Here is a 12,244-nt window from a genome sequence, read left to right as displayed (position 1 = left end):
TGAATGTCCACTGAACTGTGTTTGTGGTGTTTTGTGTGGTTTTATGGTGGTTTTATGGTGCTTTCACCCTGCTTGAAATGGTATGAGCCTGCATTTGAATGTGGTGGCCTTGCATTGTGCATGAAATGGTATGAAACTGCATTTAGAAGGATGAGAGGGTATCTCATTGAAACATATAAGATTGTTATGTGTTTGGACACGCTAGAGGCAGGAAACATGTTCCCAATGTTGGGGGAGTCCAGAACCAGGGGCCACAGTTTAAGAATAAGGAGTAAGCCATTTACAACGGAGACGAGGAAACACTTTTTCTCACAGACAGTGGTGAGTCTGTGGAATTCTCTGCCTCAGAGGGTAGTGAAGGCAGGTTTTCTGGATGCTTTCAAGAGAGCACTAGATAGGGCTCTTAAAAATAGCAGAGTCAGGGGATATGGGGAGAAGGCAGGAATGGGGTACTGATTGGGGATGATCAGCCATGATCACATTGAATGCTGGCTCATACCGCTGAATGGCCTACTTCTGCACCTATTGTCTATTGTCTATTTGAATTTGGTGGCCTTGCACCCTTGCTTGAAATGGTATGAAACTGCACTTCAATTTGGTTGTCTTGCACCCTGCTTGAAGTGGTATGAAACTGTACTTTGGGCCTTGCACCCTGCTTGAAATGGCATTAAACAGCACTAGCATTTGGTGGCCTTGCACCCTCCTTGAAGTGGCATGAAACTGCACTTGATTTTGGTGGCCCTGCACCCTGCTTGAAGTGGTAGGAAACTGCACTTGAATTCGGTAACCTTGCACACTGCTTGAAGTGGTTGGAAACTGCACTTGAATTCGGTGGCCTTGCAGCCTGCTTGAAGTGGTAGGAATCTGCGACTGAATGTGCTGGTCTTGCACCCTGCTTGAAGTGGTAGGAAACTGCACCTGAATTTGGTGGCCTTGCACCCTGCTTGAAATGGTAGGAAACTGCACCTGAATTTGGTGGCCTTGCACCCTGCTTGAAATCAAATTTCAAGCAATAGCCGTGAGTCAACTGCTCGCCCACCAGTCATGAGTGAGCTGCCAGCACATCAGGCTTGAGTGATTGAGCTGTCACCCCAAGAATCCATTTGTCTCACAATGTCCATACTAGCCCTCTGGAACACAGTCCCTTCAGCCCACAATACCCATACTAGCGCTCCAGAAAGCCCCCCCCCCCCTCTGGCCACCAATATTGGAATTGGTGGAGAGGTGGAATATTGTGTTGGGAGACCAGCCCTCCCACTTAGTCTAATTTAATACTACGATTGAATTTCAAGGTTTTAGTGTGTAAACTGAAACACCTGTCATTCTGCAAGATTTATTTCGTTTGGGAAATGTTACCTATCTCTTCAGGCTGTGATGTGCACTGGCACACATCAGATTGTGCATCACAGTGAGCTATCATCCATCGTGCATTGCTCATTTATCAAAATCAAGTCATATTTTTCTGACATCATTTTCAATCATCATTTGCCACTCATAGAAAACAATATTTTCACAGCACTCCCTCCATTACAGCCATGTCATTGAAAGAGCTATTCATCTAATTGACAAGCGCTATTGAACCACGAGAGCAATGGTTATATCTCACCACCTAGAAAACATCCCAGGCCACTGAAATAGATTTCAGATTAAATAATGATAAAGTATTAAAAGCATCATAAGAGCTCTCAGCACTTGTGAATTCCCATGTGGCCATCACTGTAAGTGAACTGCACAGTTAGCAAATGGAATCCATTTGCCTTAATATAAATATGAGGGTTCACATTTCTATCTAATATTGCCACATAATAAATCACAGTCTTAAAGGTATCAAAACATGAATTAATTAACTTGAGCATTTTTTGTTGGCAAACAACTGGGACTACCATTGAATTCTATAACTTAGATTGTCAAAGACTAGCAGAAAAGCTATTTATATTTTGTATCACTCAGAGCAAGTTCATTTTAATATCTATTGTACAAAAGCATGATGTGTTACTGCTATATTGCCTCTTGCTCATCCTTTTGCTCATTCCACGTGCATAAGATATAGGAGCAGAATTAGGCCATTCGGCCCATCACATCTACTCTGTCATTCAATCATGGCTGATCTATCTTTCCCTCTCAACCCCATTCTCCTGCCTTCTCCCCATAACTCCGGACACACGTACTAACCAAATGATATTAAATAATTGCAGAAATAATACCTTATATTTATATCTTATAGATATATCTTTGAGATAATCTGAAAAAGAATTCTTAAGTGGCTCGGAAAAAGAAGCCTACATCTTAAAAGCTGATAACCATAGTGATAATCTGTCAATCACAGGTACATATGCCCTGGTTCTTGATTGAAGATCCAGCAGCTACCTTATAATGCATAGGGTTCTTACAAAGCTGCAGGAATGATACACAATGGCGTGAAGGAAGGATTTGTGAAGTACCTCTAGGTCAATACATCCCACTGGACGTGTAGTGCAAAATCGTCTGTCTCTTAAATGTTGCCTTTTTATCCTGGAATCGTGCACAGGCTTTTCCTGTTTATTTCCTTGCGCACTTATGTGACTGTTAGTGAAAGTTACAATGGCAAGTCTTCTGGTCTCAAAGTAGAACAGTCAAATTGCATTTGCTGAGGGGAACTGTTGGGAGAGCATGCCACTGGTTGCCTGTATGTGCCTAGTCAAATCCATAAGTCCCAGATGTGCTGAGTATTAGGCGTCAATGTATCCGACTATCCACTTCACCACTGGACTGATTATTGAGCTCAGCGGTAGCACAGTGACTCACAGAGTAAAGGGCTTGTCCCACTTTCCCAAGTTACTCATGATTTTTTCTCCCAAGTTTACCTTGAATCAAACCCAGAGAATTTCCGTAGCGAGTCCGAAGGAGGCCGTAGGAGTCCGTAGATATTTTGTAGCTGCTCGTAATGCCAGCCGTAGGTACTCGGGGCATCAGGTAAGTCAGGACGTTTTTTCAGCATGTTGAAAAATGTCCATGAGTTAAAAAAAATAGCCATGAGTACCTACAGCTGGTTATTACTGTAATTCTCTGAGTTTGAATCAAAGGGAAAACTCGGGAGAATTTGTGAGTAACTCAGGAAAGTGGGACAGGCCCTTTAGTTCTTCATTTGTTTCACATATTCATGTATTTCAGGTGAGGCAGAGGTTCACTTGCACCTCCTCCAACTTCATCTACTGTCTCCGCAGGTTCCAGGTGTGGACTCCTATATATCGGCGAGACCAAGTGCAGACTAGGCGATCATTTCGCTGAGCACCTTTAATTAGTCTGCCTGGGTATACGTGATCTCCCGGTTGCCAAACACTTTAATTCCCCTTCCCATTCCCACACTGACCTTTCTGTCCTGGGCCTCCTCCATTGTCAGAGTGAGGCCAAATGCAATTGGAGGAGCAGCATCTCATATTTCGCATGGGCAGCTTACAACCCAGCGATATGACTATTAATTTCTCTAACTTCAAGTAACCCTTGCATCCCCTCTCTCTCCATCCCTCTCACACGCTAGTCATCATACTAGTTGTCCTGTTGAGTTTCGCTGCCTGTATAACTCGTTATCACATACACCACAGCCAACAATGAACCATTGTGGGCTCCACCTTTCCCTAATCATCATTGCTTTTTGCAGACTTCCGGTGGCACCATGCTAGACTAACGGTCACACCACTTAGCTCCGCAGCTGAAAATTCGCGATTTTTCGCGTTAAAATCGGGTCTAGAGGTCGGGACTGATTCAAAAACTTACCGGAGCCCCTGGACGTCACGCTGATGACATCATCAGTAAGCGCTATAATTTAAACGGAGGTTAGAAGCTTTTAAATGAAAAAAACGTCTCCAGCTCAGAGCCCTCAGAGGACAGTCTCAAAACACCTGCTGAAAATCCAGAAACCTGAAGAACTGACCTCTGAAGTGGTTTCTGTAATGGATACAAGATCCAAGACTGAGATGGCCACTAAGGAGAAAAATGAACTGGAGGAGATAAAGAATTCAGTAAGCGAACTGAGAAAGGATATTGAGGCTGGAAATTCAAAAATGATGGAAAATATGATGTTGAATATGAATGCCGGCAATCAAAAAGTTATTGATTGCATTGGCATTTACAAAAAACGAATTGATGATGTGCAAAAAGAGCTAACGGGGAGAATTGATAAAGTGGAAGAAGATTCCACGAAGAAATTTGAGGCTGTGTATGAAACTGTTTCTTCATATCTAACTGCAATGAGAGGCATGGAATCATCTATGGTACAAATGTCTGAAGATATGCAGAGAATGAAGCTAGAACAAGACAACCTCAAGAATCACCTGGTGAATGTCTCGGATAAATGCCTCGATCTCGAAGTTCGCTCAAGATGCAAAAATTTAAGAATATTGGGAGTAACAGAGGGAGCAGAGGGAAACAACCCCCGTGAGTTTACTGCCAACTTAATTAAACGATTTACCCGTGGATCTGAAAATTAAAGTGGCACATCGAGTACCCAGATTTAAGTCAAGATCACAAGTAGGTCCAGCCCACCCACGGCAAATTACTATCATTTCAACAATTACAACTGAAATATAATTTGAGAAATAATCAATATTTTAAATATCTTCAAATGTGTGACTATCTGAAAAAATACACAAAAGACTATCATAACATGCCTCCAGACTTACTGGACGAAGCAATGAAGACAAAGGCCAAATCAGCAAACCTAATATCATACTTATATAACACTATTTTAAATATAGAAATACCTACAACTGACGGTATTAGAAAAGACTGGGAACAAGAACTAGCTATAAAAATTTCAAAAGAGAGCTGGGATAAACACTTACTATAAGTGCATAAATGCTCAATCAACGTAAGACACATACTCTAATTCAATTCAAAACATTACATAGACTATACTATTCAAAAACCAAAATAAATAAACTTTTCCCTAACGTCTCACCCATTTGTGATAAATGTCAGTCTCAAGAAGTTTCCATAGCGCACTCTTGTGTTTTTTGTATAAAAATCAAAAAATTTTGGAACAAAATATTTGAAATCTTCACAAAACTATTTAAAATAAAACTGATACCAAAAGCAGAATGGATTATTTTTGGAATAATGGAAGGTAGCCCTGAACTAAACGTGTTTCAAAAGAATTTATTTAATTACGGGCTAATAACGGGAAAAAAGCTTATACTCAAATTCTGGAAAAACGCTCCTACACCAACAATAAAAATATGGATTTCAAACATGTTCGAAACATTACACCTGGAAGATATGAGACTCCTCCTCGCAGGCAAAGCAGACCACTTCCAAAAGACATGGTCTGCATTTATGGACTTACTACAAGCATAAGGTGCAATAGTAATTTAAAAAAAATAAATGGTGCCAGAATCTGGTAACTGGGAGTGAAAAATATGGTTGGTATATCCCTTTTTGCGGAGTTTTTTTATAATAGAGCGATTGTTTCTCTTTCTTTCTTTCTTTCTTTCTTTCTATTCTAGGGTCTATTTCTTCACTTTCTTCTCTAACTCTCTTTCTAATGGGCTTTCTTTTCCTAACACTTTCCTGCATTATCACGACTCTTTCTCACTTTCCTTACTTCTTTTATTTCTATCTCTCTTAAAGCTCAAAAAATGAAGGGGTACAACAAATGTAATAAGATATATGTGGTGTGTATTACTGTAACTTATTGTACTTCTAATAAAAATAAAATAAAAATATCATTCCTTTTTGCATATCTTTCATTCATTTATTCTATGTACCTTCTATATCTCTCGTTTCCATTTCCCCATACTCTCAGTCTGAAGAAGGGTCTCGACCTATTCCTTTTCTCAAGAAATGCCTGACCACTGAGTTACTCCAGCATTTTGTGTCTACCTTCAGTTTAAACCAATATTTGCGGATCCTTCCTACACTTTCATTTGTGTTGTTCTGTTTTACTTTTATTTTCCTTACATGCATGTGTTTTGATGTAACTTTAATAATTTTATCAAAGGTTTTACATTATTTTTAATAGCTTTTACCCTTTTACCTTTATGTTTTTGTAAAGCCTATCACCTATCACCTCAGCAGATGCCAGTTATGTGGGGTCAGCTTGACCAGTTCACACTTCCAGAGGAAATAAGTGAGTGAGCAAAGACTGTAGGCAGTGAGTTCAGGCTGTGGTTGAGACTATTGCAGAACACCAGAAAATACTTTCAAAAATACAAACCACTTTTTTGTTTTGCAATATATGTAAAAAATCCCAGGATTAGGCCAAAAGTCTCTTTAGGCAATCCCAGGAGGCACTGTTCCTTTAAACAACAGCCTCGTCTCAATATATTGGTTTTGACAAACTATGCCTTTTAAACATTCTCAAGGTGAGCTCAGTAAAAGATAACGCTGAACCTTTAAGAAAGGTGATAATTTCCTGTTAGTATACAATATGATTCCACTGTGCATCTTTAAGATGAGTAATATATATATACTGAGCTACTTTTGCATCAGTAACCGTGGGCACTTACAGATTCCTGGCTTTCGAGATGCATCTTTAACCATATGATGCATCTTCAAATCCAAATATCTCAAGGGTTATGGGTTTAACAATTCTAATCGCCTTAGGACCTTTTCTCCAACATTAAAGACACTATAAAAGTAGAAGTTATTGCTGCCGCATCTTTAACCGTGTGATGCATCTGCGATTCCAAATATCTCAAAGGTTTTGGATTTAACAATTCTAATCGCCTTGGGTCCTTTTCTCCAACATTAAATACACTATCAAAATAGAAGTTATTGTTGCCATATAACTTTAATAGCAAAAGATCAAGTGAACAGTAGATGGATTCTTGCAGTAAGTATTACATTTGGCTCATTCTTTTGAGTAATAGATGTTATAAACAGCTTTATACTGGTAGGCGGAACAAACATCATACCATTATCTTACCTAGCAATCCTCGGTTTATCTGACTACAGAAACATTCGGACCTGCTCTTCCTTGTTAAAGAATTTAATCACTATGGAAAACAAAATAGGATGCAATAAAAATAACTTCTTGTTATACGAGAATTTTACCCAAACAGTCTGTGACCCATAGAGCTTTGTTTAAAGCACATAGCGCTGCGGCCGGTAACGCTATATTTAGAACCACAGCGCTGCAGTCCCCTGCCATTGGTTGTAGTTTGAATTTGGGAGCAGTGCTATTGGCCAGGACTAACCGGCGGTTATTTCAATAACTGATTTCTGCTGGTATAAAGGTAGGCACCAGTAAGCATAAGGTAGTTCTTGACGGGCTGGGCTGCAATCAGTGCCGTGGATGGAAGCCAGGAGAGGGGGAGGCTGTAAGACGGGCCCCCGTGCATACCAAGACAAGTATTGTTTTTGTTCTCTCTCGTGCCAATAAAACTGATTTGTAACAACGGACGAGTGTGCCTTTTTTCTCTTCTACTAGTCAGATCCTTGAACCTGTTCCCTTGTAACACTTCTCAACAAGCCTAAGAGGAAACAATTAAAATCCACCTTCACATAGGCAAAGTCTGATCTTTAATTCACAAAAAATATATTAATTTAATGCCTTATGTGAGATCTAATCTGTCTGTTGGAAGCAATTCACTATAAAGCCTAGAAGCACAACATCATCTATTCACTTCAGCCCATTATTATTAACCAGACCTGTGAAGCAGGCAGCTTTTACATTACATTTACATACTGCGGCTACCTGGATGTTCTTTTCAATGTAGAAAATTGAACAAATATATTTTGGAGTTAAAAACATTAGATATTTAACACCTTTTCATCATCTACATGTCCCAAGTCAGAATTGTGCACAGAAATCGAGGATAAAGTGCAGATTATGATAAGTAAAGTCTGAAAGGAAGCAGAGACAGGGAGACGTTCAAGAACGTGGGGACCCTGAAGGGCTGAAGTAACTTTACTTCAATGAAAGGAGGATTGTGGGTAAAGCTGATGAACTTAGAGCCTGGATCCGTGGTTAGAATTATGATGTTGTGGCGAAAACTTGGGGGGGGGGGGAGGAGGGAGGGAGGTGGTTTTAAAGAGGTGAAGGAGTTGCTTTGCTAATCAGGGAGAATGTCACGGCAGTGTTCAGAGAGGGCATACTGCAGGTATGACTACAGAGGCATTATGACAAAATAAGAAAGGAGCAATTATTCTAATGCGGCAAATGGGATTATATTACAGGCCACCCAATAACCCGTGGGAGATGGATGATCAGATATATTGATAGATTAGAGAAGGATGTAAGAACCACAGGGTTCCCAATATTGGTTGGGACTTACTTAAGGCAAGAGGATTAGAAGAGGGTGGAATTTGTTAGGTGCATCTAAGAAGGTTTTCTTAAACTGTATGTGCATAGTCCGAGGAGGGACGGAACTGGAACTTATATAGGGAAACGAGCCTGGCCAGATGACAGGTATTGCGATCGAAGAAGAATTTGGGGATAATGAGGGCAAATCCATAAATTTTAAGATTGTTTTGAATAGGGACATGTCTGGATATTAGGGGGGGAAGGTAAATAATTAGGGCGAGGCAGATTACAATGTCATTAGACAGACATTAAGGAGGGTACATTGGGATCAGTTGTTATTGGGCAAGTCCACAAAGGATATGTGGGAGTCGTTTATAGGCCATCTGATCAAAATGCAGGATCAGCATGTTCCAGTGAGGGGGAAGGTTAAGGATGGCAAGGTAAAGGAACAATGGATGACCAAGGAGGTTGTAAACTTGGTCAGAAAGAAAGAGGAACCATATATCAGATTAAAGAAGGTGGCTTATGAGGAATATAAAGCAAGCGGGCAACTAGAAGGGCCAGAAGGGGACATGAAATCTCACTGGCGAGTCAGATTAAGGAAAATCACAAGGCTTTAATACGTACACTGCAAACAAGAGTGTGACCAGTGAGAAAGTAGGAGTGCTCAAAGATAAAGGAGGGAATCTATGCTTGGAGTCGGAGAACTTAGGTAAGTTACTAAATGAGTACTTTGCATCAATATTCACTGAGGAAAAGGGCTTGGAGGACAGCGAGATCAGTGTGAAGAATATTGAATTTGCAAGTCATTTTACTAGTGTAGCTGGGACATGTTGGCCGGTGTGGACAAGTTGGGCCGAAGGGCCTGTTTCCACACTCTATGACTCTAATACATACAGTATATGCCTAGGCAGTTTGAGATTTAGAAGGAGGTGGAGCTGAGGCTCTTGAAGAACATTAAGTTGGATAAATCCCCAAGGCCTGATGGGATCTATCACAGGATATTGAGGGAGGCAAGAGAAGAGATTGTGGGGGCCTTGACAAGGATCATTGTTTCTTCTAGAGCCACAGGCGAGGTCCCGGAGGACTGGACGGTGGCCAATATTGTTCCTTAGTTTAAGAAAGGAAGTAGAGAATACAGGGAGCAGAGAGAATCATAGGCTGATGAGACTCACGTCAGTGGTAGTGAATCTATTAGATAGAATTCTTTGTGATTGGATTTACTTCCATTTAGAAGAGAATGGGCTAATTAGGGATAGCCAGTACGGCTTTGTATGTGGCAGGTCCTGATTGAGCAGGTGGCACAGGAGGTAGGGCAGTGGATGTTGTATACATGGATTTTAGTAAGGCGTTTGATAAGGACCCTCATGGTAGGCTGATCCAGAAGATTAAGATGTATGGGATTCATGATGATTTGGTCATATGCATTCAGAACTGGCTTATTCATAGGGTTGTGGTAGAAGGTAGTTATTCTGGCTAGATGTAGGTGACCAGTGGAGTTCTGCAGGGATCTTGCTGGGACCTCTGCTGTTTGGTGAGTAAATTTGTTAACAACACCAAAATTGGAGAAGTTGCAGACAGTAAGGAAGGCTATGTGAAGATACAGCAGAATATAGTTCAGCTGCAGAAATTTGGCAGAGAAATGGCAGATGGAATATAATCCAAGAAAGTGCGAGGTGTTGCACTTTGGAAGTTTAAATGTAAGGAGAGAGTATACAGTTAATGGAAAGTCTCTTAACAGCATTGATGTGCGAGGAACACATTGCCGGAGGTAGTAGTGGAGGCAGATACAACAGTGGCATTTGACAGGCTTTTAGATGGGTATATGGAAGTGCAGGGAATAGAGGGATATAGATCATGTGCAGGCAGATGACTTCAGTTAAGCGAGGCGACAAGTTTGACGCAAACATTGTGGGCCATATGGCCTGTTCCTGTGCTGTACTGCTCTATGTTCTATGTTTGGAATCATTACACTTGTCACCACACCTGCAGAAGTCACTGGTTTTCAATATGTACAAACTTTAAAGATAATGCGTAAACCCATTTTACAGTCAAAAAGACACACCAGAGGATTTACTTCCTGCGGCAGCTGAGGAAGCACAATCTGCCACAGGCAATGATGGTCCAATTCTACACGGCCATCATAGAGTCTGTTCTCACCTTCTCCATCATGGTCTGGTTTGGCTCAGCCACCAAGCACGATACCTGGAGGCTGCACTGAATCGTCCGATCAGCAGAGAAGATTATTGGCTGCAACCTTCCCTCCATTGATGAACTGTACACTGCAAGGGCCAGGAAGCGAGCGGGCAAGAGCATCTCTGGCCCCTCTCACCCTGGCCACAAACTCTTTAAATCACTTTCCTCTGGAAGTCGACTCCGGACTGTCAAAGCTGCCACAGCCAGACATAAAAACAGTTTTTATCTACGAGTAGTTGATCTACTCAATAGCCAAAAATCTGTAGCCTCCCTTTGATCTGGTATTTTGTTGGTTCACATGCTTGATCAATGGTGTTTTATCACTAATGTTTTATTATTATTAATGTTTAGTGTTTTCCGAGTCATTCATAACTGTCACTGTATGTCATGTTGCTACTTGTGCGCGGAGCACCAAGGCAAATTCCTTGTATGTGAATACTTGGCCAATAAACTTACTTAGTGTGCGGCCAAGTACAAATTACTTTTACATTACATAGAAAAACGTGTGGATGTAAGTGTCCAAAAGCGAATGACGTGCGAACTCCCACGAGAGTTCTTTGTTCTGCATACATGGCCAATGCCATGGTGATTTGTCACTGTGAAAGAATCATTTTCAATCCCAGCCTAGAGACAATATAACTGTCACATTGAGCAATAGACTTGTGGAGAGCACAAGTGAACCTGTGAACCTGCTCCCTTATTAGGCTTGAGTCGTAATAGATTACAAGGATAAAGATATTTTGTGTTGCCAGGATTTGGAGACAATTTTCTTTTTCACAAAGAAATCTCTTAGTTGCTTATGGAATGAAGAGGAACCACTTTGTCCACTCTGTCATCAGATTACAGAACAGTCCTCTCATCAGCCAAGGGGTGTAGTCCCGATCACACAACCTACCACATTGCAGCCCTTTTTAGCATTGCAGCATTTTCTCTGTAACTATAATGCTGTAACATTACATTCTGCAACTGGCATTTTTCTTTCTGCACACCATGTTGTTCGTGTGTATGGTATGAGTGTACTCGTATATACCATGATTTGACAGGATAACACACACATTTTTCTAAGTGGATTATGTCCATCAAAATATACAAGGGATATAATCAACGATGCAAATTAGCAAACAGTTATGTCAACCACTCCACAGCATTTCCAATGTGACAAAAGCTTTCAGCTTGGAGGGACAGAAGTTTGCCTATGTTCTAGTCTGCCACATGATTTACACAACTGGTTGCTCTATTTGTTGCAGTGTATTCATTACACATTAATGCAAATAATGCACTCAGGTATACTTCGGACGTACCAAATTGCAGAAGTGAAACTTGTCCCATTAATCTGAACAATGGGATATTAGTTTTCTTACATGAAAATTTATTTTTAAAATCATTGGGCAACACATTGGCACCGATGAGATGTTACCTCAGAGACTCAAGTTTGATCCTGGCTACGGGTATGTCTCTATAAATTTTGTGCATACTCCATGTGACTGCATGGATTTTCTATGGGTATTCCACTTTCCTCCCACATTCAAATGACATGCAGGTTTGTACATTAATTGGCCTCTGTAAATTGTCCCAATTGTGCAGGATGCCAAACCTGGATAACATAGAACCAGTGTATGGGTGATCTTTGGTTGATGCAGACTCAATGGGCCAAAGGGCCTGTTTCCATGCTGTATCTCTAAAACTAAAAAAACTAATATTAATTAATAATACTGATTTTACAATACCATCCTAAATTTTCTCCCATCATTTTACAATTCTTTCAACAGGCAAAAAGCAATGTTCCAAACAAATGTATTTGGTGAAATTTTAGTTTAGTTTCATTTA

The 12,244-nt window shown here is 40.6% G+C and overlaps 1 protein-coding gene across 2 annotated transcripts in view; it reads right to left on the bottom strand.

The window, feature by feature from the left end:
* Positions 1–12,244, bottom strand: part of LOC129696486 (uncharacterized protein C8orf34-like) — a 123,848-nt gene that overhangs the window by 34,284 nt on the left and 77,320 nt on the right. The gene's annotated exons all lie outside the window — the stretch shown is intronic.

The sequence above is a fragment of the Leucoraja erinacea genome, chromosome 4 (genome assembly GCF_028641065.1).
Source record: "Leucoraja erinacea ecotype New England chromosome 4, Leri_hhj_1, whole genome shotgun sequence".
Classification (NCBI taxonomy): Eukaryota; Metazoa; Chordata; class Chondrichthyes; order Rajiformes; family Rajidae; genus Leucoraja; species Leucoraja erinaceus.
This window is presented reverse-complemented; position numbering and strand designations above follow the sequence as displayed.